Source organism: Moschus berezovskii, chromosome 24 (genome assembly GCF_049115385.1).
Source record: "Moschus berezovskii isolate FMDL1 chromosome 24, NW_MosBer_1.0, whole genome shotgun sequence".
Taxonomy (NCBI): Eukaryota; Metazoa; Chordata; class Mammalia; order Artiodactyla; family Moschidae; genus Moschus; species Moschus berezovskii.
In genome coordinates this window covers 7,464,010-7,488,902 of record NC_142483.1, presented here as the reverse complement: position 1 = coordinate 7,488,902, position 24,893 = coordinate 7,464,010, and the positions used below count along the sequence as shown (strand labels likewise).

Below are 24,893 nucleotides of genomic sequence, written 5' to 3'. Positions count from 1 at the left end.
TATCAGTAACCTCAGATATGCAGATGACACCACCCTTATAGCAGAAAGCAAAGAGGAACTAACGAGCCTCTTGATGAAAGTGAAAGAGGAGAGTGAAAAAGTTGGCTTAAAACTCAACATTCAGAAAACTAACATCATGGCATCTGGTCCCATCTCTTCATGGGAAATAGACTGGGAAACAGTGGAAACAGTGGCTGACTTTATTTTTCTGGGCTCCAAAATCACTGAAGATGGTGCAGCCGTGAAATTAAAAGAGGCTTGCTCTTTGGAAGAAAAGCTATGACCAACCTAGACAGCATATTAAAAAGCAGAGACATTACTTTGCCACCAAAGGTCTGTCTAGTCAGGGCTATGGCTTTTTATGAGTCATGTATGGATGTGAGAGTTGGACTATAAATAAAGCTGAGGGCCGAAGAATTGATGCTTTTGAACTGTGGTGTTGGAGAAGACTCTTGAGAGTCCCTTGGACAGCAAGGAGCTCCAACCAGCCCATCCGAAAGGAAATCAGTCCTGAATATTCATTGGAAGGACTGATATTGAAGCTGAAACTCCAATACTTTGGCCACCTGATAGGAAGAACTGACTCATTTGAAAAGCCCCTGATGCTGGGAAAGATTGAAGGCGGGTAGAAAAGGGGACAACAGAGGATGAGATGGTTGGGTGGCTTCACCGACTCAATGGACATGAATTTGAGTAAACTCCGGGAGTTAGTGATGGACAGGGAGGCCTGGCGTGCTGCAGTCCTTGGGATTGCAAAGCGTTGGACATGATTGTGCAACTGAACTGAACTGAAGAAGGAGCAAGGTCATGTTCCTTTCTGTGTACAAAGCCCTGCTTGCTATTAAGGAACCGGTAAAGATGAAAGTGAGTTCCTCTCATTAGGGTGCTTTCAAAATAGCAGAAGAGAACAGATGCACAGTCAGTGAGCAGGGAGGCGCCAGTTAATAAGGAGAAGCAAGCGCTGCCAGAAATGGTGCTGAAGGCAAGGGAAGCACGTCTGAGGGAGAAATCACTTCTGCCTCTCCATGGGGGTGGGTGAGGGCCAGGTGCCGATTTATCTTGAGAGGAGATTTTAATGTGTGTATTTCTAAGGGAAATTATGAGTTTCAACAAGCAAAGATGCGGCAGTAAGACACAGTGATGATAAAACTCGGTGTGTGTGCAGGACTCAACCAGCAGGTTGGTGCGGGTGGAACACAAGCCCTGGTGACTCAGAGTGTCCCCTCCGGACCTGCTCCATCCCTGTTAGCAGGGAGCTCCCTAGAAATGCAGGCTGTCAGGTCCCACTCCAGATGGACTGCAGTCTGCACAGGAGATTCATGTACAGAAGGAATAAAGGCAAGTCACACAGAACGGGAACTTCTGATCAGATCCATAGAAACTGCAGGATGTGTTGATTCGATGAGGCCTTGGCATATGATCTAGCAATCCCACTGCTGGGCATACACACTGAGGAAACCATAATTGAGAGAGATATGTATACCACCATGTTCATTGCAGCTGCTGCTGCTGCTGCTAAGTCACTTCAGTCGTGTCCGACTCCTTGCCCATAGATGGCAGCCCACCAGGCTCCCCCTTCCCTAGGATTCTCCAGGCAAGAACACTGGAGTGGGTTGCCACTTCCTTCTCCAGTGCATGAAAGTGAAAAGTGAAAGTGAAGTCGCTCAGTAGTGTCCGACTCCTAGCGACCCCATGGACTGCAGCCTACCAGGCTTTTCCATCCATGGGGTTTTCCAGGCAAGAGTACTGGACTGGGGTGCCAGTGTCTTCTCCGGTTCATTGCAGCACTTTTTACAATAGCTCAGACATGGAGACAACCTTGATGTCTATTGGCAGACGAATGGGTAAGAAAGTTGTGATACATGTACACAATGGAATATTACTCAGCCATTAAAAAGAACATTTGAGTCAGTTCTAATGAGGTGGATGAAACCGGAGCCCATTATACAGAGTGAAGTAATTTAGAAAGAAAAACACTAATATAGTATATTTATGAATATAAATGGAATTTAGAAAGATGGTAATGATGACCCTATATGTGAGACAGCAAGAGAGACACAGATATTAAGAACAGGCTTTTGGACTCTGTGGGAGAAGGCGAGGGTGGGATGATTTGAGAGAACAGCATTGAAACATGTGTATTACCATATGTGAAATAGATCACCAGTCCAATTTGATGCATGAAACAGGGCACTCAAAGCTGGTGCCCTGGGACAGCCCAGAGGGATGGGATGGGGCGGAAGGTGGGAGGAGGGTTCGGGATGGGGGACACATGTACACCTATGGCTGGTTCATGTCAGTCTGTGGCAAAAACCACCACAATATTCTAAAGTAAATAGCCTCCAATTAAAATGAATAAATTAATTTAAAAAAAAAGATGAGGTCTTGGAGCGAGACAGGGTGTCCATGTCTGCTCTGCCTTCAGCTCCATCACTTTCCAGCTGTGGGACCTCTGGAAAAGTTACTTCTATAACTAAGTTACCTGTGGCCTCATAAGGTTGTTTTCAAATGTACTTTATTTTTTTAGAGCCGTTTCCAGTTCACAGCAAAACCCAGGGGGAAGGACAGAGAGTTCCCGTTCACCCGCTGCGCCCACACACCTTCAGCGTCCTCCGTTATTGACATCCCCAGCCGGAGTGGGACTCTGTTACAGCTGATGAGCCTGCACTGGCTCATCATCACCCAAAGTCCGTAGTTTGCAGTAGGGTTCACTCTTGGTGTAGTCCAGTCTGATGCGTTTAGATAAACGTGTAATAATAGGTATCCATCACTACGGTATCACTTTCACAACCCTAAAAATCACCTAAAAATGTGCTGTGCCTTTTCATCTCTTCTCCCGAATCCCTGGCAACTGCTGATCTTTTACTGTCTCTAGAATTCACCTTTTTACAGAAAGTATTATAGTTGGAATCATACAATTTATATCCTTGTCAGATTGGCTTCTTTCACTTAGTAATATGTATTTTTTTAAAGCTTCTTTGCATGGCTTGATAGCTTATTTCTTTTTAATTCTGAATAATATGCTTTTAAATTGTGATTCTGGAGAAGACTCTTGAGAGTCCCTTGGACAGCAAGGAGCTCAAACCAGTTAATCCTAAAGGAGATCAGTCCTGAATATTCACTGGAAGGACTGATGCTAAGGCTGAAGCTCCAAACTTTGGCCACCGGATGTGAAGGGCTGCCTCATTGGAAAACACCCTGATGCTGGGAAAGATTGAAGGCAAAAGGAGAAGGGGGCGGCAGAGGATGAGATGGCTGGATAGCATCACTGACTCAATGGACATGAATTTGAGCAAACTCCAGGAGATAGTGAAGTGCAAAGGAGCCTGGTGTGCTGCAGTCCACAGGGTCACAAAGAGCCGGACACGACTTGGTGACTGAACAACAACAACAGCAATATTCCGTTGTCTGGATATATCACGGTCTATTTATCCATCCACACCCTGGAGGGCATGTTGGTTACTTCCAGGTTTGGTAGTTGTGAATAAAACTGCTCCAAATTTCCAGGTGCAAGTTTTTCCTTAATATTTTTTTTTTTTAGTTTTAATATTTTTTCTTGAAGTAAAGTTGATTTACAATGCCATATTAATTTCTGCTATGCAGCAAAGTGATTCAGTTACACATATTCATTTTTTAAAAATATTCTTTTCCAATATGGTTTATCATAGAATATTAAGTAGAGTCCTCTGTGCTCTACAGTAAGACCTTGTTTATCGACTTTGTATATGAAAATATATATATGCTAACTCCAACCTTCTATTCTGTCACTCCTCCAAACCCCTCCCCCTTGGCAACTGCCAGTCTATTTCCTATCCATAATTCTGTTTCTGTTTCATAGATTGGTTCGTTTGTGTTGTGTTTTAGATTCCACATATAAGTGTTATCCTATAATATTTGTCTTTCTCTTTCTGACTTAACCTCGCTTAATGTGATAATCCCTAGGTCTGTCCATGTTGCCACAAATGGCATCGTTTTGTTCTTTTTATGGCTCAGGAATATTCCATTGAATATGTGTAACACATCTTCTTTATCCATTCATCAAAACTAGTGGTAATCTGGACTCAGGCAGAACAAAGGTTAATTATATGGACTTAAATGAACTGCTCAGTGTGGTTATAATCTTGTGACTTGTCTCGCATATTCCTGGCTTCTTTATTTATTTGTTTTTCACTGTACTGGGTCTTTGTTGCTGCCTCTGGACTTTCTCGAGTTGCGGTGTGTGGGGGCTGCTCTCTGGTTGCAGTGCACGGCCTCCAGTGCAGTTTGCGTCTCTTGTCGCAGAGCCCTGGCTCCAGGGCACATGGGCTTCAGTAGTCGTGATGCATGGGCTTACTTGCTCTGCAAGTTGTGGAATCTTCCTGGACCAGGGATCGAACTCTTGTCTCCTGCACTGGCAGGCTGTTTCTTAACCATTTTACCACCAGAGAAATCCATTGCTGGCTTCTGATCTTTGTTTTTAAGATATAGAAAAGCCCTCTTCCTCATGTTACTCATGATTTACAACGATTTGGTAATTTACACCTGTGGGTAAAATTACAATGTTTTTCTATTCTTTCTGACTGGTTCCTCCAGAAATTGGAGACCCTTGAGTTCTAAACAACCTTATCAGGTGAACGGGAAAGGCTATCACTTGGCAAGTGCAGGAATCTATTAATAGATACTTTGTTATTATTGTTCAGTCACCAAGTCGTGTCCGACTCTTTGAGACCCCATGGACTGCAGCTTGCCAAGCTCCTCTGTCCTTCACCGTCTCCTGGAGTTTGCTCATATTCGTGTCCACTGAGTCGTGATGCTGTCTAACCCCTCCTCCTCTGCCGCCCCCTTCTCTTTCCCTTCAGTCTTTCCCAGCACCAAGGTCTTCTCCAGTGAGTCAGCTCTTCACATCAGGCGGCCAAAGGACTGGAGCTCAGCGTCAGATTCACTAGTTGGATCTCCTTGCAGTCCAAGGGTCTCTCAAGAGTCTTCTCCAGCACCACAGTTCAAAAGCATCAGCTCTTCAGTGCTCAGTCTTCTTTATGGTCTCTCCCATCCATACATGACTACTGGAAAAGCCATAGCTTTGACTGTATGGACTTTTATCAGCAAAGTGATGCTTTTTAGTAGGCTGTCTAGATTTGTCACAGCTTTTCTTACCAGGAGCAAGTGTCTTTCATTTTCATGGTTGTAGTCACCATCCACAGTTATTTTAGAGGCCAAGAAAAGAAAATCTGTCACTGGTTCCACTTTTTCCCCTTCTTTTGCCATGAAGTGATGAGACAGGATGCCATGAATCTTTGTTTTTTGAATATTGAGTTTCAAGCCAGCCTTTTCGCTCTCCTCTTTCACCCTCATCAAGAAGCTCTTTAGTTCCTTTTCACTTTCTGCCATAAGGGTGGTGTCATCTGCATATCTGAGGTTGTTGATATTTCTCCCAGCAATCATGATTCCAGCTTGTGACTCATCCAGCCCGGCATTTTACATGATGTTGATGTACTCTGCGTGGAAGTTAAATAATCAGGGTGACAATATACAGCCTTGATGTACTCCTTTCCCAATTTTGAACCAATCCATTGTTTTGTGTCCAGTTCTAACTGTTGCTTCTTGACCTGTATACAGATTCCTCAGGCAGATAAGGTGGTATGGTATTCTCATCTCTTTTAAGAATTTTCCAAAATTTGTTTTGATCTGCACAGTCTTTTATCAATGAAGCAGAAGTGGATGTTTTTCTGGAATGAAATTGTCTAGATTTCTGGGGGGACCTGAAAAAGAAATTTACCCAATCTATAGATATCCCAGGCAGAATCTGATGGCAAGGTAAGCCATTGGCATGGCTTTCCTGGCCTTGAGAGACCTTTAAAAAGTTTGATCTGAGATTCCTAGTAAAGTTTCAGTGTAGTCGGGCATTAGTCCAATGTGGCCTGCTTTGCCTGGTAAAGCAATAAAAGCTACTCTTTTCTACTTCACCCAAAACTCTGTCTCTGTATCCGCATTCAGCACTGGTGAAGAGAGGATGAGTTTTAGGGTCGTCACCCCGGTCCTCTGCCTATTTCTCTGATAGACTTGTGCTCATGGTCTGTAGTTTCAGATTAAGTCTCTGCAAATGCGATGTCTCTGCAAAACACTTTTTACTCCTCCTACCTTCCTCTGTTTATCTCTTGAACCCAACCAGATTTCTATCCTAACCAGACTGTGACTTTGTAGACAAGAGTGTCTCACACTGTAATGTGCGAAGAAATCCCTGGGGACACTGGTTAAAAAAAATACAGATTCTGTAGATTTGCAGTGGGGTGAAAGTCTGCATTTCTGATAAGCACTCAGGTCTTACCATCACATTTTAAAAGCAAGCGTCCAGCACTGATTCTCAGACTCCAGCACCAATAAGAAGCATGTGGAAGACTTGTTCAACCATAGCTTCCCAATCCAACACCCCCACTTGCTGACATTCTGCAAGTCACAGGGTGGCGCCTGAGTATCTTCATTTCCACCAAGCTCCCAAGGTGATGCTGCTGCTGCTGGCCCACAGACCTGACCTTGAGTTAACACGAGTTCCAGGCCTTGACTAATTCAACTTTGAGACCCCTTAACTGGCAGAGAAAGAGGGCGTTTGATAGGCATGTGAGAAATGAGCTGGATGGGAATCAGTGCCAGCATGCATCAACCATGGAATTAGGGCTTTCAGAGCAGATGGATGAGTCAGTGGGTGCACACATGTGCATGTAGCTGTCTCCAGCTTAGAGCTGAGGCACAGAGGTCATAGTCAGCCTCCTCTTTCCTCCCTGCCTTCCCATCGGCCTCAGTCCACAGTGAGCCAGTACCCAGTGCTTGTGGGTACTTGGTTCAGGGAGCTGTCATGGTCTGGTTCGCAGCCCTTGGCCCCAGCTTTCATGGGACCAGTGACTACACCCTGGGCTCTATAACAGCAGGAACCACCCCCAGAGATCCTTGTGTTTATGAGCAGGCTATGCAGGGGAGAAAAGAGGCCATGAGGAGATCCAGCGCTCCCACTTAGTCCATAACCACTCAAAACCTGCCCACAGTGTCTGCTTCCTGCTGAGCAGCTCCTTAAGGCAAAACTGCAGGAAGGAGTATCCCCACCCCTTCTCACCATAGCCCAGTCTTGCCCCAGGATGCTGGGTGCAGGGACTGTCTCCTGGTTTCACCACAGAGAAACCATCTTTCAAGTTGCTGTTTTCTCACAAAACTGCTCTGAGCTTCCTTATTTCTAAGAACCGACAGCAGGAAGAGACAGCACTTTTTTCTGTTAGATGTCATCATGCCTGGATGAGCTCAGCCATCTCGTGGCCATGAGCAGCGCTGATCTGTGTGTGCTGGAAAGATAGAAGTGCCCTGGGTCCTGGATAAGCCGCCGAGCTGTTATTAACGAGCTCTGTGGCCATCCTGACTCTATATTTCTTATGATTTATCCATTCAAAAATGTTTATTGGGGGACTTCCCTGGTGGCCCATTGGTTAAGACTCCACCCTCCCCAAGCAGGGGGCACAGGTTCCATCCCTGGTGAGGGAACTAAGATCCCACATGATGCAGACCATGGCCAAAATAATGCTTACTGAGCACCTGCTGTGTGGGGCTACAGCAGTGAACACAAGAGGGAACATTCCTCAGGAAGCTGGCATTAGAGAGAAACAGGGGACAATAACTACATATTAAATATATGTAGCCCAGGTTGTAATAAGTAAATCTGGGAAGGGGGGGGTCATTGATTTCTGAGGTGGGGGAAGAGGAGATTCAATTTTAATAAGATGGTTAGAGAATACCTCCTGAGAAAGTAATGCACACGTGTAGAAATGAAGGAGGTGAGGGAGCACGCTTTCCAGGCATGTGGGGGAGGGGCGTCTTGGCAGAGGAAACGGCACGTGTAAAGGCCCTGAGGTGGAAAGGCACCTGGTGTGTTCAGGGGCATCCTGGGAGCCGGTTTGGCTGGAACAGAGTGAGCAAAAGAGAGACTAATAGGAGATGAAGTCAGAGGGGGAGGAGGGCAGGTGGTGAACCACCTTGCAGGCCAGTGTAAGGACTTGGAAGAGGTGTGCCTGACCTGAAGTCACCCTTGAGGATTCACTCCCGCTGCTGTATTGGAAAGAGACTGTGGTCTTGGTTGGTTTGGATCAAAGTGGGGCCAGTGGGTGAAGTAAGAAGGTATTAGAGTCTTTATATATTTGAAGATGGAGTCAACAAATTCTGCAAAAAGATCACAGGTCAGGTTGGAAAGAGTGGACTCAAGTGTTACTCCAAGGTTTTGGTAGGTTCCATGGGAAGAATGGTGCTGCCATTTACCTCTAGATGTGGATGACAGTGACAGAATTTGGGAGAAATATCAGGAATTTGATTTGAAATGCTTTTGAGAAACCCAAGTGGAGGCACTGAGCAGAGGGTTGGGTATGAGCCTGGATTTGAGGCAGGGTGTGGGCTGGAGATGTACATTAGGGCGTCCTCAGTGTGAATATGATGTTTGGAACCACGCGAGAATGGTGCCACCAAAGATGTGAATGTAGACCGTAAAGAAGGAAGGATTCGAGGACCATGCCTGCGGCAGGCCAAGTTTAGGAAGTTGGAATATTGAGCAGAAAGCAGTGGGTATTGAGAAGAAGCTGCCTGTGAATCAGGGAAAACCAGGGGAAAACTGTGTCCTGCATCCACAGAGGAAGACGATCAAGAAGAGGGAACAACTGTGGTGTCAAATGTGCCGAGCAGTCAGGTCCAATGAGGCTTGAGAACTGATCACTGGATTTAGCCACCTGGAAGTCACTGGTGAACCTCCCAAAATCAGTGGTGGTTAGGGGAAGAGAAGGTTCCAGAAACTTCGGGTGGAGTGGAGCTGGATACAAATAAAGACAACTCTTTTGAGTATTGTAAAGAGCTGTTCAGAAATGAAGCAGTAATCATATGGGACTTCCCTGGTGATCCAGTGGCTGAGACTATTTGCTCCCAATGCAGGGGGCCCAGGTTCAATCCCTGGCCAGTGAAATCGATCCCACATGCTGCAACTTACAAATCTCACAGCGAAGATCCCATGTGCCACAACTGTGATTCAGCACAGTGAAGTAAATCAATCAATCAATAAATTTTTTGAAAAAGAAGTGACTCAGTAGTTAAACATGAAAGTGGAATCAAAGGAGACTTTGCTGGCTTACTTCTTTGTTTGCTTAATTGTTTCAGATCGAGTGAGAGCGTGTGTGTATACTGGTGAGAATAACCCGACAAAGCAGGAAAAACTCGTGACACAGGAGAAGACGGCTAGAATGCCATCCTCATGCTGATGAGAGAGGATGTGATCCCGGGCAGCGTGGACAAGATGGACTTGGAGCATGGAGAATTGATCCACTTGGCAGGAGGGAAGCAGGTAGAAGGGCCAGGGAAGGGTGGATGGGAAGAAGGGAGGTGGGATTTGTGAACACTCTCTTCTGAGCCTTCTGTCTTCTCGCTGACGTGGAGAACAAGGTCATCACCAAGACTGAGGATGATGGAGCTGGTGCTGGAGGTTCAAGGAAAAGGAAGAAAGTGTGAGATATGTCTGCTGCTGCTGCTAAGTTACTTCAGTCGTATCCAACTCTGTGTGACCCCATAGACAGAAGCCCACCAGGCTCCCCCGTCCCTGGGATTCTCCAAGCAAGAACACTGGAGTGGGTTGCCATTTCCTTCTCCAGTGTGTGAAAGTGAGAAGTGAAAGTGAAGTCGCTCAGTCGTGTCCGACCCTTAGCGACCCCACGGACTGCAGCCTACCAGGCTCCTCCATCCATGGGATTTTCTAGGCAAGAGTACTGGAGTGGCTTGCCATTGCCTTCTCCGGTGAGATATGTCTAAGAGGGGGAAATGCCATGATGGGCATGAGGGACCCTTTGCATGTGGCCATCAGTAATGTAGGGGGGTCCCAGTCAGTACCATTGTGTGGTTTCCTCAAGCCACGTTCAGCTTCATGGTGCCGGTGGGGATTCGGATCTAATCAGGACTGGGTTTGCGCCAGGTGGACACAACCAGCTCAGAGAAGAGTGAAGACGTTGAGGGTGTGTGTGCAGGAGGGACCGTAATGATGGCCTCTGGACTTTAAGGTGGTGGAACTAAGGACATGAGCAGGCTGAGGGCCAGGAGAAACTGAAACGTCACTGGTTGCTCTGGGGTCAAAGAACCACTGGAGCTGAGCTGCTGGGGGCAGGGAGAAGCAAAGGTGGATGGGCGGTGAGGGGCTGGGCTGTTGGGATCTGAGACAAAAGGACACAGATGTTGATGATGTAAAATCCCGGGATTGGGGGGGGTCACAGGAGTGAGTGGCTAAGGATGGGGGAAGACAGGCCTGTCAGAGGACAGGGACTCAAGGAACCCCCGGGCGAGGGAGCTGGAGGAAGCCTGTGCTTTTGGTAGAAGATAAATGTGGTTTCAAAGCCCTTCCCTCTTGGTCCACACTGGCTTTTACAGTGTGACTTTATTGCTTCCCCTGAAAAGGCAGATTCTATTTCCTGACTGCCTTGTCTGTGGCTTGGCTCTGTGACTTGCTGTGAGTGATAGAGTGCAGCACAGGTGATCCTCTGAGGCCTCAGAGACTTTTCCTTAAGATGCTTTACAGGTTCTTCTCATGCCTGAGACCATCATGCGTAAAGCCAGCCTGGCCGACTGGAAGACGAGAGCCACGTGGAAAACTGAGGCACTCCAGTCAGCAAGCAGCACCCACCATCAGACGTGGGAGTGAGGCTATGTGGGAACACCCGCCTAACTCCAGAATCATAGAACAATCTCCTTGTGATTTTAAGCCCCAAAGTTTTGAGATTGTTTCTTACTTTGTTTAGAGAGGTATATAGATAGTGAAATGAGCAATTGTATAACTTTATACAACTTTATAGAGTGGTACCAAAGAAGAGCTACCATCCAAGGTTTTTAGAAAAGTATAGTTTCTTTTTCTTTGTGTACTCATGGCCATGCTGGGTCTTCACTGCAGACTGGTCTTTCTCTAGCTTGGTGAGTGGGGGCTACTCCCCAGTTGCAGTGCGCGGGTTTCACATCTGAGGGCTTGCTTGTTGTGGAGCACTAGCTCTGGCACGTGGCCTTCACCAGTTGGGGGAGGGTCAGTAGTTGCGGTGCACGGCTTAGTTGCTCTGTAGCATGTGGGATCCTCCTGGACCAGGAATCAAACCCTCTTCCCTGCTGAACAACCAGAAAAGCCCAGAAAAGTATAGGTTGTAGTCGTTCTAGTTTTTGAATTATTTTGAGTGATGCCTTGCTGTTTATTGTCCAAATGTCCAACCTATACAACTAGGTGTGAATAAGAGAAAATCTACCACCACCCCAAAAAACTTAAAACTCTCCGAGCTCCAGCATCTACCTGTCATTAATGACTTCCTACTATAGAGGGTTGGAAGGCTTCATGGAGGAGGTGTCCTCTTGGGTAATCCAGGCAGAATGAGAGGCATCAGCAGGGACATGTTCAACACCCTCTTTTGCTTTGGGACCTGACCCAGCAGAAGAGGGCAACTGAGCAGAGCAGAGGGACTATTAGACCTTTCCCTGTGGTTTGTCAGGTTGGGGACTGTAGAATTCTGGGGGCCTGCAAGAGAGCTGGGAGAGGCCAAGTCAGCAGGGAGAGGCAGAGATTAAGGAGAGAGGAGAAATATGGAGTGAGGAAGGGTGGTGAGAAAGGAGACTAGGGAAGGAAATTAGACAAAGAGAAACAGGGTAGGAGGGCACGGAGATGAAATGAGGTGATGTGGAGGGGACACGGCGGGGGTTACGTCTGAAGATCCACTCTTGTGCCCCAGAGGCCCTCCTCTTCATCTGTGGGACACTCACCGGCCTTTGGAGTCTGAATGCGACCTGGGAGCAGAAGCCACCTCCTTTTCCCACGTAGACAGAGAGTACATCCCAGGATTAGACAACAGAGAGCCAAGGTCATGACGCTGCATCCCCTCTCTTGGAAGTTAATCTTCTGGTGCAGCATTTGAATCTGAAAAGTGTGCCTCATTGACAAGTGGGCTCCCTGGAGCCAAGGAGCCTGGCATCGCCCTGTGTTGGTTACACAGAGCATAAGCTTTCTGGGATGCTGTTGTTGTGACAGGAAAGGAGAAGCAGAAACAGGACTGGGTGAGGACTAGATGCCACGGTGAGACGTTAAAAGGAAGTCTGTGAGAGCAAACTGGAGGGACCAGTTGGCCAGGATGGGGTTGACACTGGACGGGGTGCTGAATCATGGCATCAGAGTCCTAGACAAAGTCAGAGTCAGAATCATGTGGTGTGTGCCTCACTGCTCCTCTCTCCGTTTCCACTACAACAGGACCTTGGCCTAAGTGCACGGTCCTGTGTGCTGGTCAGGAAGAATCTCTTGGGTATGATGTTCAGTGACAAAAGCAAGATGGAAAAAAATGGGTATCATATGCTCACCAGTGTTTCAAAAACTAAAAGACCAAGTGTATGTATGTGCAGGTACGTATGTGTGTTTGCACTTAGAAGTTTGCCCTTCAACTTTGAAAGGTCATGGGGCCCTGGGTGTAGGTGACAGGAAGAGGAAACAGAATGGGCCACTGGGCAGCTTCTTGTTTCAGCCTCAAGTTGAAAGCAAAAAAAGTCTTCTCAATTCACATCAGGGCCAGCCCAGTTCTCCTAGAGAGAGATCATATAAAACGTTGGGCCAAATGCCTGGTGGAAAACCAGATCCATGGTTCTCAAACATTCAGTCGAGGGCATACTAAAACACAGAATTTCTGATTCAGTATGTCTGAGGGGGAGCCTAAACTTTGCACCACTAGCAAGTTCCCAAGGTGCTGATTTGACGCTTTTGGTCTAGGGTCCTCACTTTGAGAACTTCTGGTCTGGAAGGCTTCCTGCTTGGGACTTGAACCCACCTGGCTGGGACTCAAACCCAGCCAAAACCCATGGTACCTGGTTTCAGGACCTAATAAAGTTCAGGTTCTTGCTGTCTCATCACAGAAAGAATCCAGTGAGAGACAAAGTTATAGGTAAGAAGTAGATTTATTCAGATGCAGAGAGAAACACACTCCACAGACAGAGTATGGACCATCATAGGGGGCAAGTGCGGCCCTGAAACTTGGCATGGTTAGTTTTTATAGGCTGGGTAATTTCATATGCTAATGAGTGAGAGGATTATTCCAACTACTTTTGGGAAGGGGTGGCAATTTCCAGGATCTGGCCCACGTCTTAGTCTTTTAACAGTGGCTTGGAACTGTCATGGCACCTCTGCGTGTGTCCTTTCCCTTACTGATTGAGGATCAAGTTCTAGTCTTGTCTGCCATTTTGGTCCCATTTGATTCTAATTGGTTTATGTTGTGTCCTTGGCTGTGTCATTCTTTCAAAAGTTGCGCCCTGCCCCTTTCCCTCCTGTTACAGTATGACATGAAAATTATCAGAAGCCTGTATTTGTCAAAGGTGGTCCTTCTCATAAAGCTTCTTGAAGATGAATGCAATAACTGTTTATAAATGACAGAAAGAGTTTAAAAAAGAGGAGGATGCATAGGTGTACATCTGATTGTAATGTAATCTGGTAGAGAAACTTGGTTAAAATATTGGGATTAAATTTAACTGATTGTAATTAATATAGCAAGTAATCCTAGTTAAATATTTCTGTCTGAGATGAATCAGGGGTCCTCTGAAATATCTTCAAGTTACCTGGAGGTCAAAAGTTTTCACTTGCACTCAGCGCTCAAGGCTAAGTTGTGTCCAACTCCTTTCTATCCATGAACTGTAACCCTCAAGGCTCCTCTGCCCATGGGATTTCTCAAGCAACAGTGCTGGAGCTGGTTGCTCTTTCCTCTTCCAGGTTACCTTCCCCACCCAGGAATCAAGCCCATGACTCCTTACTCATCTCAGTCTTTATAGGTGGATTCTTTACCACTGAGTCACCTGGGAAACCCAAAAGAACTTTTGGAAACTGCCAGACAATACTTAAATCCGTTTACCCAACTACATTTAATCCTATTTTAGAAAATCCTGAAATCTTGATCATTCAAAACTCTAAAAACATGTACTTTATTATATCTCAGGTGCCACCAGTATCTTTAGTTTCATAAATACCTATGAGTCTCTCTGCCAAAGGAAGGCAGTATTCAGTAATGTTTCAGTATCTTATTTTGTTTAGAAATAACCTAGCTATTAGAGAAGCTTCTCATTTAACTTAATTCCAAATTTCTAAGCTACCAAATACGTGGGGAGATCGTTCTTAAGTACACATTTCTAAAACAACTCTTCTTAAAGAGTTTACCCAAAAGCTCTTCTCTCACTTGAATTACTTAACATTGATGACTCTAAAGACTGTCTGTTTTAGTCAAAGCAGCAAGCTTAAGCCACCGTAAATAGCAGATAACAAGTCAATGCTGAATATTTACCAGATGATATGGTTCTAAAATTGATCTTGGTCAGTTTTTTAGACATTTGGATTTAATTTTTAAGAGTTTACTTTTAAACCAATTAAATATAGATTATATACAAGTTCACTTGTACATAAAGACTGTGCGAGAAACCTCACAGTTTTTCTGCTTGAGTTTAAGAAAGCCTTCTTTCCCCACCTTTTCCTTCAGTCTCAGTATCTATAGATGGAATAGATAAGTGTTCCAGAGGGCTAGGGCACAGGCAGAAAGAGATAGCAAATCCTTTTCATGGAGACATAGCTGAAGACGTCCCAGTTTCGTAAAAATACCCTGGAAGGCAGGGGGCATTTACAGCTTGGAGTGGAGCTCTGGTCACCCTTAACAAGAGGGAAAATTCCAACCAACATTCCACCACAGGCGAAGCCCAACACAGTAGGGAATGGTACCCTGGTCTTGTCACAGCCAGTTCAGTTGCTAAGTTGTGTCCGACTGTTTGCAGCCCCATGGACTGCAGCATGCCAGGCTTCCCTCTCCATCGCCAATCCCCAAGCCTGTTCAAACCCATGTCCATCGAGTCAGTGATGCCATCGAGCAATCTCATCCTCTGTCATCCTCTTCTCCTCCTGCCTTCAGTCCTGCCCAGCATCAGGGTCTTATCCAGTGAGTCAGTTCTTTGCATCAGGGGGCCAAAGTATTGGAGCTTCAGCCTTAGCATCGTCCTTCCAATGAATATTCAGGGTTAATTTCCTTTAAGATTAACTGGTTAGATCTTTCAGTCTAAGGGACTCTCAAGAGTCTTTTCCAATACCACAGTTCAAAAGAATCAGTTCTTTGTTGCCCAGCCATCTTTATGGTCCAGCACTCACATCCATACATGACTACTGGAAAAACCATAGCTTTGACTAGACGGACCTTTGTTGGCAAAGTAATGTCTCTGCTTTTTAATATGCTGTCTAGGTTGGTCATAGCTTTTCTTCCAAGGAGCTGCTGCTGCTGCTGCTAAGTCACTTCAGTCGTGTCCGACTCTGTGTGACCCCATAGATGGAAGCCCACCAGGCTCCCCATCCCTGGAATTCTCCAGGCAAGAACACAGGAGTGGGTTGCCATTTCCTTCTCCAATGTGTGAAAGTGAAAAGTGAAAGTGAAGTCACTCAGTCATGTCCGACCCTTTGCAACCCCACGGACTGCAGCCTACCAGGCTCCTCCATCCATGGGATTTTCTAGGCAAGAGTACTGGAGTGGCTTGCCATTGCCTTCTCCCTTCCAAGGAGCAAGTGTCTTTTAATTTCATGGCTGCAGTCACCATCTGCAGTGATTTTGGAGCCCAAAAAAATAAGGTCTGTCACTGTTTCCATTGTTTCCCCATTGATTTGTCATGAAGAGATGGGACTGGATGCCATGATCTTAGCTTTTTCAATGTTGAGTTTTAAGCCAACTTTTTCACTCTCCTCTTTCACTATCATCAAGAGGCTCCTTAGTTCCTCTTCACTTTCTGCCATAAGGGTGGTGTCGTCTGCATATCTGAGGTTATTGATATTTCTCCTGGCAATCTTGATTCCAGTTTGTGTTTCATCCAGCCCAGCATTTCACATGTCATACCCTGCATTTAAGTTAAATAAGCAGGGTGACAATATAGAGCGTTGACGTACTCCTTTCCCAATTTGGAACTAGTTCGTTGATCCATGTCCAGTTCTAACTGTTGCTTCTGGACCTGCATACAGATTTCTCAGGAGGCAGGTCAGATGGTCTGGTATTCTCGTCTCTGTAAGAATTTTCCACAGTTCATCGTGATCCACACGGTCAAAGGCTTTACCGTAGTCAATGAAGCAGAAGTAGATGTTTTTCTGGAACTCTCTTTCTTTTTCTACTATCCAACAGATGTTGGCAATTTGATCTCAGTTCCTCTTTCTTTTCTAAATCCAGCTTGAACATCTGGAATTTCTCACTTCATGTACTATTGAAGTAGATGAACCAAGAAGCACCTTTGCCTGTTGAAGCACAGGCAACTGTTGAAGCACCTTTGCCAGAATTCCGGAAACTGGGCTCACAGGCTCAGCCTTCCACCCCTTGCTCTCTGTGCTGCCACTGCTAACACAGTAAGCCTGAGAACCCACCCACCCAGAAGTGCTGACTGCCACACGGAGCTGTCTGCCCTGGCAGTGGCAGCAGAAGTCAGAAATTGCCAACACAGCTTGTTTAGTGAGTGGCAGCCTGGGTTTCTTTGGAAAGAGACTTAACTGGGTGTATGCAAGTTCAGAGATGAGAGAGCAAGCCATAGGGATGGATTTGATGGGAAAGGACCATACCCACAGTCATGGGGACCAACACCACACTCCTCTGCTTCAATCTCACAATGCCACTGCAGAAACATGAATTTTGTGGGCAGGAAACATTCATTAAACACTGTGGAAGGAGAGCACTGGAGTCTGAAGATTTTAGATGGAAATTATGCTGCAGGTACCATTCACTTTACTGAGCAATGTTTAGGTCAAATCAGTTAGATTGATGGCAGCATTTTGGAAATTTCACAGTGCAGTGCAGATGGAAAGGACTGTCAATGCCCATCACTGTCAAGCAGAATTCATTTTCCAGATTAACTACAGGTAGACCTGTAGGGAGTGGGGTACATTGGCCAGAATAGGATTGAAACCTGGGACATTGCTGGTGGTGCTAGGCCTCGGAGATGGGCACCTGCAGGGAAGGAGGTCCCGTAATATTTACTGAGGATCTGATAATTTCCAGGTGAAAGTTCAGACATTGCCTAAAAATAGTCCTGCAAACGAAGGATTAGTTTCGCTAGGTACAGAGAGGAACTGAGGTTCAAAGAGGTAGGTTCAGTCAGTCAGTAGGTTCAGTCGCTCAGTCGTGTCCGACTCTTTGCAACCCCATGAATCACAGCACGCCAGACCTCCCTGTCCATCTCCAACTCCTGGAGTTCACTCAAACTTGTATCCAGCGAGTCGGTGATGCCATCCAGCCATCTCATTCTCTGTCGTCCCCTTCTCCTTCCGCCCCCAATCCTTCCCAGCATCAGAGTCTATTCCAGTGAGTCAACTCGTCACATGAGGTGGCCAAAGTATTGCAGTTTCAGCTTTAGCATCAGTCCTTCCAATGAACACCCAGGATCGATCTCCTTTAGAATGGACTGGTTGGATCTCTTTGCAGTCCAAGGGACTCTCAAGAGTCTTCTCCAGCACCACAGTTCAAAAGCATCAATTCTTCGGCGATCAGCTTTCTTCACAGTCCAACTCTCACATCCATACATGACCACGGGAAAAACCATAGCCTTGACTAGACGGACCTTTGTTGGCAAAGTAATGTCTCTGCTTTTCAATATGCTGTCTAGGCTGGTCATAACTTTCCTTCCAAGGAGTAAGCGTCTTTTAATTTCATGGCTGCAGTCAGCATCCGCAGTGATTTTGGAGCCCCAAAAAATAAAGTCTGACACGGTTTCCACTGTTTCCCCATCTATTTCCCATGAAGTGATGGGACCAGATGCCATGATCTTTGTCTTCTGAATGTTGAGCTTCAAGTCAACCTTTCCACTCTCCACTTTCACTTTCATCAAGAGGCTTTTGAGTTCCTCTTCACTTTCTGCCATAAGGGTGGTGTCATCTGCATAGCTGAGGTTATTGATATTTCTCCCAGCAATCTTGATTCCAGCTTGTGCTTCTTCCAGCCCAGCGTTCCTCATGATGTACTCTGCATATAAGTTAAATAAGCAGGGTGACAATATACAACCTTGACGTACTCCTTTTCCTATTTGGAACCAGTCTGTTGTTCCATGTACAGTTCTGACTGTTGCTTCCTGACCTGCATAGAGGTTTCTCAAGAGGCAGGTCAGGTGGTCTGGTATTCCCATGTCTTTCAGAATGTTCCACAGTTTATTGTGATCCACACAGTCAAAGGCTTTGGCATAGTCAATGAAGCAGAAATAGATGTTTTTCTGGAACTCTCTTGCTTTCTCCATGATCCAGCGGATATTGGCAATTTGATCTCTGGTGCCTCTGCCTTTTCTAAAACCTGCTTGAACATCTGGGAGTTCACGGTTCACATATTGCTGAAGCCTGGCTTGGAGAATTTTGAGCATGACTCTACTAGCGTGTGAGATGAGTGCAATTGTGCAGTAGTTTGAGCATTCTTTGGCATTGCCTTTCTTTGGGATTAGAATGAAGACTGACCTTTTCCAGTCCTGTGGCCATTGCTGAGTTTTCCAAATTTGCTGGCATATTGAGTGCAGCGCTTTCACAGCTGTAAGGTCGCGGAAACGGGCGTTTCAAGCTGTAAGGAAATAACCCAGACACCCAGGGAAAGTAACAGGCTTTATTGGCAGTGTGCTCCCGGGCAGAACCCACTGACCGCAAGAATGGCCACGAGGAGTTCTGCCCCGAACAAAGGCAGGGTGCGATTTTTATGCCTTCGGGGCAGGAAGTGGTATCATATAACCTGGACAGGTCTAAGATAAGGTAAAGCTTGGTAATGCGAGATTGTGAGTGGTCAGCTAGAGCGGGTTGGTCACTCTGGAGGTCAGGAAGGGGGGGATAGATCTCGGCAGAGGGTTATTACGTCAGAAATTCCTCAGCGGTTTGGCGGGACTTTTTCCCTCAGGTGGGGGATGGAGAGGGGAAGAAGGAGCCAAGATAGCCACCGGGAAGGGGAAGCCAAGAAGGCCACCAGGGTCCGACCTTACAACAGCATCATCTTTCAAGATTTGAAATAGCTCAACTGGAATTCCATCACCCCCACTAGCTTTGTTCATAGTGTTGCTTCCTAAGGCCCACTTGACTTCACATTCCAAGATGTCTGGCTCTAGGTCAGTGATCACACCACTGTGATTATCTTGGTCCTGAATATCTTTTTTGTACAGTTCTTCTGTGTATTCTTGCTACCTCTTCTTAATATCTTCTGTTTCTGTTAGGTCCATACCATTTCTATCCTTTATCAAGCCCATCTTTGCATGAAATGTTCCCTTGGAATCTCTAAATTTTCTTGAAGAGATCTCTCGTTTTTCCTATACTGTTGTTTTCCTCTATTTCCTTGCATCGATCACTGAGGAAGGCTTTCTTATCTCTCCTTGCTATTCTTTGAAACTCTGTATTCAGATGCCTATATCTTTCCTTTTCTCCTTAGGTTATCTGATATCACTGAACCAGCAGGTTAGAGGAAAGACTTCCTCCCTTGGGGAGGGTCTTCAATAAGTGATTGTAAAGAATGGAAAAGAGTGATTAAAAAGAAGGAGCTGGAGATGTTCTACAAAGGCACGCTATCTAGTGGTTTTTGTTTGTTTTTGTTTTGAGGCAAACCTGGTTAGAAAATATCTAAAGATTTTTTTTAGGAGAGTTCTGCCCTGTGACTAATCACTGTGTGACACTTCCTGCCTTGAGGCTGCTCTGAGCCTTTCTTTCCCCAGAGCCCCCTCTCCTGACCAAATCACCCCGCTCCTCCCAGACTGTTCCTCAGGGCTATCTCCGGAGGTCTTCAGGGTCCCTGGGTGACTACGGAGGTCTTCAGGGTCCCTGGGTGACTACAGAGGGCCGGGTGACGTGGGTCAGGCCGGAGGACGGGTTGGCCTCCTAGGATCTCACTGTGGCGGCACTGGTGGTGTTTGGTGTAGGGCACAACCTTGGCCCTGGCTGCCTAATGACCGTAGTGACCCCAGTGTTCGTGACAACTGAGAAAGCATTCACGTTTACCTGTGTCCCCACGGCACGGTATCACCCCTGGCTGAAACTGTTTTTAGCCCCCAAAGCCAGAAAGATCTGTTAATAAGTTTTTGACTTCCAGCCAGAACTGTTTTCCTTCCCAGCCTCCTCTGGGGACCGCACAGTGCAGTCACTGCTCTGTGATTGGGGAGGAGAGCTGGGGGTTTCAGGAATGGGCCTGAACATCTGGGTTTGAGCTCCAGCTCTTGTTCTCAGCAGCTTTGTGTCCTGACTGCTCCCAGCTTGTGTGCCTTCACTTCTGAAATGGGGAATGACCGTGGTACACCCTCAAGGGCTGTTTACCACTGAGTCCAACGCTGAGTCCATGGGAAGCCCTCGGGAAGCATCCGTCGTGAACATGAGTGAGGCCTCCCCTTGTCCCCGCCGTCTGCACTCTCCAGCCTCTGGATGTCCCCTTCGGAGCACTCACTGCCAGAGCCCTTGAGTTAGCGGTGTGTGCACGCCTTGTTTGTTAGAGGACCTGGGTATCCCTTGCTCACAGGGCATGGTACACAGTGGGCACTTGTAAACAGTTGTCCAGGGGTTAAGGACTTATACTCACTGCCTTGTTTTTGTTGTCCAGAGCCCACTGCCTTTAACAGCAAATACATACAGAAACACTTCCCTTGACCCGTGGGAGAAGCCAGGATGGAAACTTCAAGCACCGCAGAAGACCATGACGTGACCACAGAATACGACCTTGGGGACACGACCCTGCATGAGACGGTAGAAGAGAGGACCTTTGGGGCCCGGCTGCTGCCCCCTTGTACTCAGTGGTGTCTCTGGCCTGATGGGTAGCATCCTAGTGTTCCTGGTCCTCACGCAATACAAGAGGCTCAGAAAGATATCTGACATCTGCCTCCTCAGCCTGGCCATTTCTGACCTCACCTTCCTCTTCACACTGCCCTTCTGGGTCCACTACAAGGTGAAGAACAACTGGGTTTTCGGTGACGCCATGTGTAAGTGGCTCTCTGGGCTGTTCTTCATGGGCTTGCACAGCGAGATCTTATTCACCATGCTGCTGACCATTTACAGGTCCATGTTTTTTAGCCTCATCTGGTCCTCCCTGAGGGTTAGTACCACCTTTGGCATCATCACCGCCAGTGTCACCTGGGTCTTGGCCACCTTGGCTTCTGTCCCCGGCTTGTACTTTTCTAAGACCCACTGGTGGTTCACCCACCACACCTGCAGTCTTCATTTTCCTCCTGAAAGCCTCAGAAGGTGGAAGCAGTTCCTGGCTCTGAAACTGAACATCTTGGGGCTGATATTGCCTCTGTTGGTCATGATCATCTGCTACACGGGGATTATAAAGATTCTGTTCAGAAGACGAAATGAGAAGGCCAAAGCCGTGCGTCTGATTTTTGTCATCATAATCACCTTCTTTCTCTTTTGGACACCCTACAATCTGACTGTGTTTGTTTCTGCTTTCCAAGATTCCCTGTGTGAGCACTGCAGCCAGCTGGACTTGGCCGTTGAAATGACAGAGGTGATGGCCTATGCGCACTGCTGCGTCAACCCCATAGTCCATGTCTTTTTCCCTGGGAGGTACCGCAGGGTTCTATGGGACTTGCTCTGTCATCTGACTAAGTGTCGCTGCTTCCTCTACGAGGAGGCAGGAGAGGGTCAACTCCGTCATGTCCGTTACACAGACGAGGAGGAACACTGTTCTGTGTTCAGACTCAGGCCCCTGTGGGTCCATCCAGGACCCAACAAGAGTGACCTGCCAACATGCTGACTGGGGAGGAGGCAACTTGGGTCTCCCAGCCAGATTCTGACACCTGACCTGGAATTGTAGCCACATGGGGTTGAGGGAGCTCCAGGGAGTTCCAGACAAAAATCACTGTTAGGGTTTGATTTTTCTCCATGAGCTTCTCTTTGGTGGAAAATGAGATGAATTGTTGAGATGGTGGAAATGAATAAATGAAGTGGGACATCCCAGAAGACTGGGTCAAAGGATGACGGAGAAGGGCTTGGTACCAAAGAGAAGTTCAGATTGTTGAACAGCAAGATTTGTAAACCAGTCACTGAGCACCTGCTACCCTCACCCCCATGACCAGTGATCTTGGAAATAGGGATTTTCACAGCTGCTTCCGCTCCAAGCAGAGAAACCAAGCAGGAGCCGTCAGCCACCTCTCACCTCCCCAGCCCCACTCCCAGAGCAGCGTTTAGGCTCCTGGAAACCCTGAGGAATCTAGAACTCCTGATGGAAGAACTTGACACCTAATAGGAAGTAGGATTAGGGAACTGCTGTTGGCAGTGAAGCTAAGAAAGCCCTTGGATGGAATTCTTATAGTCACTAAAATCAACAAATGCAGGCAGCGGGCTAGACACAGACAAAATGTCTAAACTGCTGTGCTGCTTGAAATTGCCATGGAACAGAGGTAGTCATTACTTCCCTTTACCATCCTGTCTTCTGAATGTTTTTCAGAATCTCCCTTCCCTGTCAGTTGATGGATGCAGTGGTGATTTCTGACAGCTTTACTGCAGAAATTATTACCAGGCAGAAGGAGACAGGGTGGATTTTCTTCCTCTGGACCTCCACCCAGACCTTAGAGTTGTGTGGATCAGAGTTCTGGCTGCCACCTTGGACCGATCAGCAGGACAGTGACCTGGTGAGCAGGGTTAGAGGCTGGCAGGGAGGGCAACGTCTACCAGGCGGGGTGGGAGCTCTGTCAGTGTAGGAAGTAGAGGAGCCCTTAACGCAAAGAAATTCATTTACCCTAAAGATCCTTAACATCTCAGCTCTCACCTGAATTGAGATAGGACCTCTTATCCATCATGCCTTTCTTCCTTTTTCCTTTAGATGTACATTTCTCTAAAAATGATTTCCCCAGTTTTAAAAATTGTTTCCAGAAAGGTTTAAAAACACAAAAGGAGAAAAAACAAACTTCAAAATTATTCATAATCCCCTACACAGAGGCAGCACTGTACATTCTTTGATGGGTTAATATTTTCTTTTAGTTTTCTCTCTTCTGTACCTGTTTATGTTTACAAATAAGATTAACTTCAACTGTAGTTATTCTTCTACTGTTGTTTCTTTAAGTAGCAGTATGTGGGGATCACTTTCCCAGGCAATAAATCATTCAAAGCATTGGTTTGGGGCCCAGCACTGAGTTCTTCCACCGGAAGATACCATAATTCACTCTGGGTAAATGAGCTACCTAGACATACCTACCTTCCAAGAAGACATACAGATTTCCCAGAAATACATGAGTAAGTGCTCAGCATCACTGATCAATCTGGAAATGTAAGTCAGAACCAGAGTAGATATCACCTCATACCTGTGAGAGTGTCTATTTTGAAATAAACAAGAGATTTCAAGAGTTGTGAGGATGTAGGGAAAAGGGGACCCTCGTGCACTGTTGGTGGGAGTGTACATGGGTGCAGTCACTGTGGAAACCAGTATGGAGGCTCCTTAAGAAATTAAAAATAGAGCTACTATATGACCTAGCAGTTCCACTTCTTTGTATGCAGTATACCCAAACGAAATCAAGTCATTATCTCAATGAAATGTCTGTTCTCCCATGTTTATTGCAGCATTACTCACAATAGTGTAGGTATGAAAACAGCCTAAGTGTCAGTGGACAAATGAATGGGAAAAATTGAGTGACCAAGGCAGCAGTCCTATTCTAAGATTTTTAATGTGTATTATTTTTTTCATCCCCCTCCCCATTTTTATTGTGGTAGAATACACTCAAAATGTACCCTATTATTGATATTTCAGTTACAGTTAAGTGGTATTAAAATTGCATTCTTCTAGTGTCTGTTATTTGGAGAAGGCACTGGCACCCCACTCCAGTACTCTTGCCTGGAAAGTCCCATGGATGGAGGAGCCTGGTGGGCTGCTGCAGTCCGTGGGGTCGCTAAGAGTCAGACAGGACTGAGCGCCTTCACTTTCACTTTTCACTTTCACGCATTGGAGAGGGAAATGGCAACCCACTCCAGTGTTCTTGCCTGGAGAATCCCAGGGATGGGGGAGCCTGGTGGGCTGCCGTCTATGGGGTCGCACGACTTCACTTTCACTTTTCACTTTCACGCATTGGAGAAGGAAATGGCAACCCACTCCAGTGTTCTTGCCTGGAGAATCCCAGGGACGGGGGAGCCTGGTGGGCTGCCGTCTATGGGGTCGCACAGAGTCGGACACGACTGAAGTGACTTAGCAGCAGCAGCAGCAGTGTCTGTTATTACAGTGTTGGCCTTTCCTATGGGCCAGTTGATCTCTGAGAATCGTGCTCACAGAGGATTCTTGTTAGAAATGTGACTTTCAGGGGCCTATGTGGACTCCGGAAGGGCACTGGTGACTCTGGGTGATCTTGGTCAGATTCATCATGCACATCGGGGATTTCTCCTGGGGTTTTTCTGGTATCAAGAACATTCTGTCCTCCAGGTTGTAACCCCACATTAACACTTCATTGTTTAAATGAACTCATTTGTCCTTCCAATCTCCTATGATCCAAGCATTAACATCAGAGGTGACACCAAGTCTGACACCTTTGTCCTCCACTCAGGGATCATTGTGTTATCTAATACAGCATTCCAGCAGAGGATGTGGTGTGGGAGCCCTCAGGGCCTTTCAGACACTGTGTGGAAAACACTCATGGAGATTAACAGGAAATTAAAGTCTCTAAGAAATCCTCAGTGAGGAACAGGTTTAAATATAATTAACCTTGCTTCCCTGGTGGCTCAGAGGTTAAAGTGTCTGCCTCCAATGTGGGAGACCCGGGTTCGATCCCTGGGTCGGGAAGATCCCCTGGAGAAGGAAACGGTAACCCACTCCGGTATTCTTGCCTGGAGAATCCCATGGACAGAGAAGCCTGGTAGGCTACAGTCCATGGGGTCTCATAGAGTCGGACACGACTGAGCGACGGAACGGAACGGAACGGAACCTTGC

General features: G+C 46.6%; 1 pseudogene across 1 annotated transcript; it reads left to right on the top strand.

Annotated features, from left to right (window-relative positions):
- The first annotated feature begins 9,157 nt into the window (after positions 1-9,157).
- On the top strand, positions 9,158-23,067 carry LOC129547523 (C-C chemokine receptor type 1-like; annotated as a pseudogene). Its single transcript, XR_016036160.1, has 2 exons — positions 9,158-9,337; positions 20,586-23,067. The product of XR_016036160.1 is annotated as a C-C chemokine receptor type 1-like (transcript).
- The last annotated feature ends 1,826 nt before the right edge of the window (positions 23,068-24,893 follow it).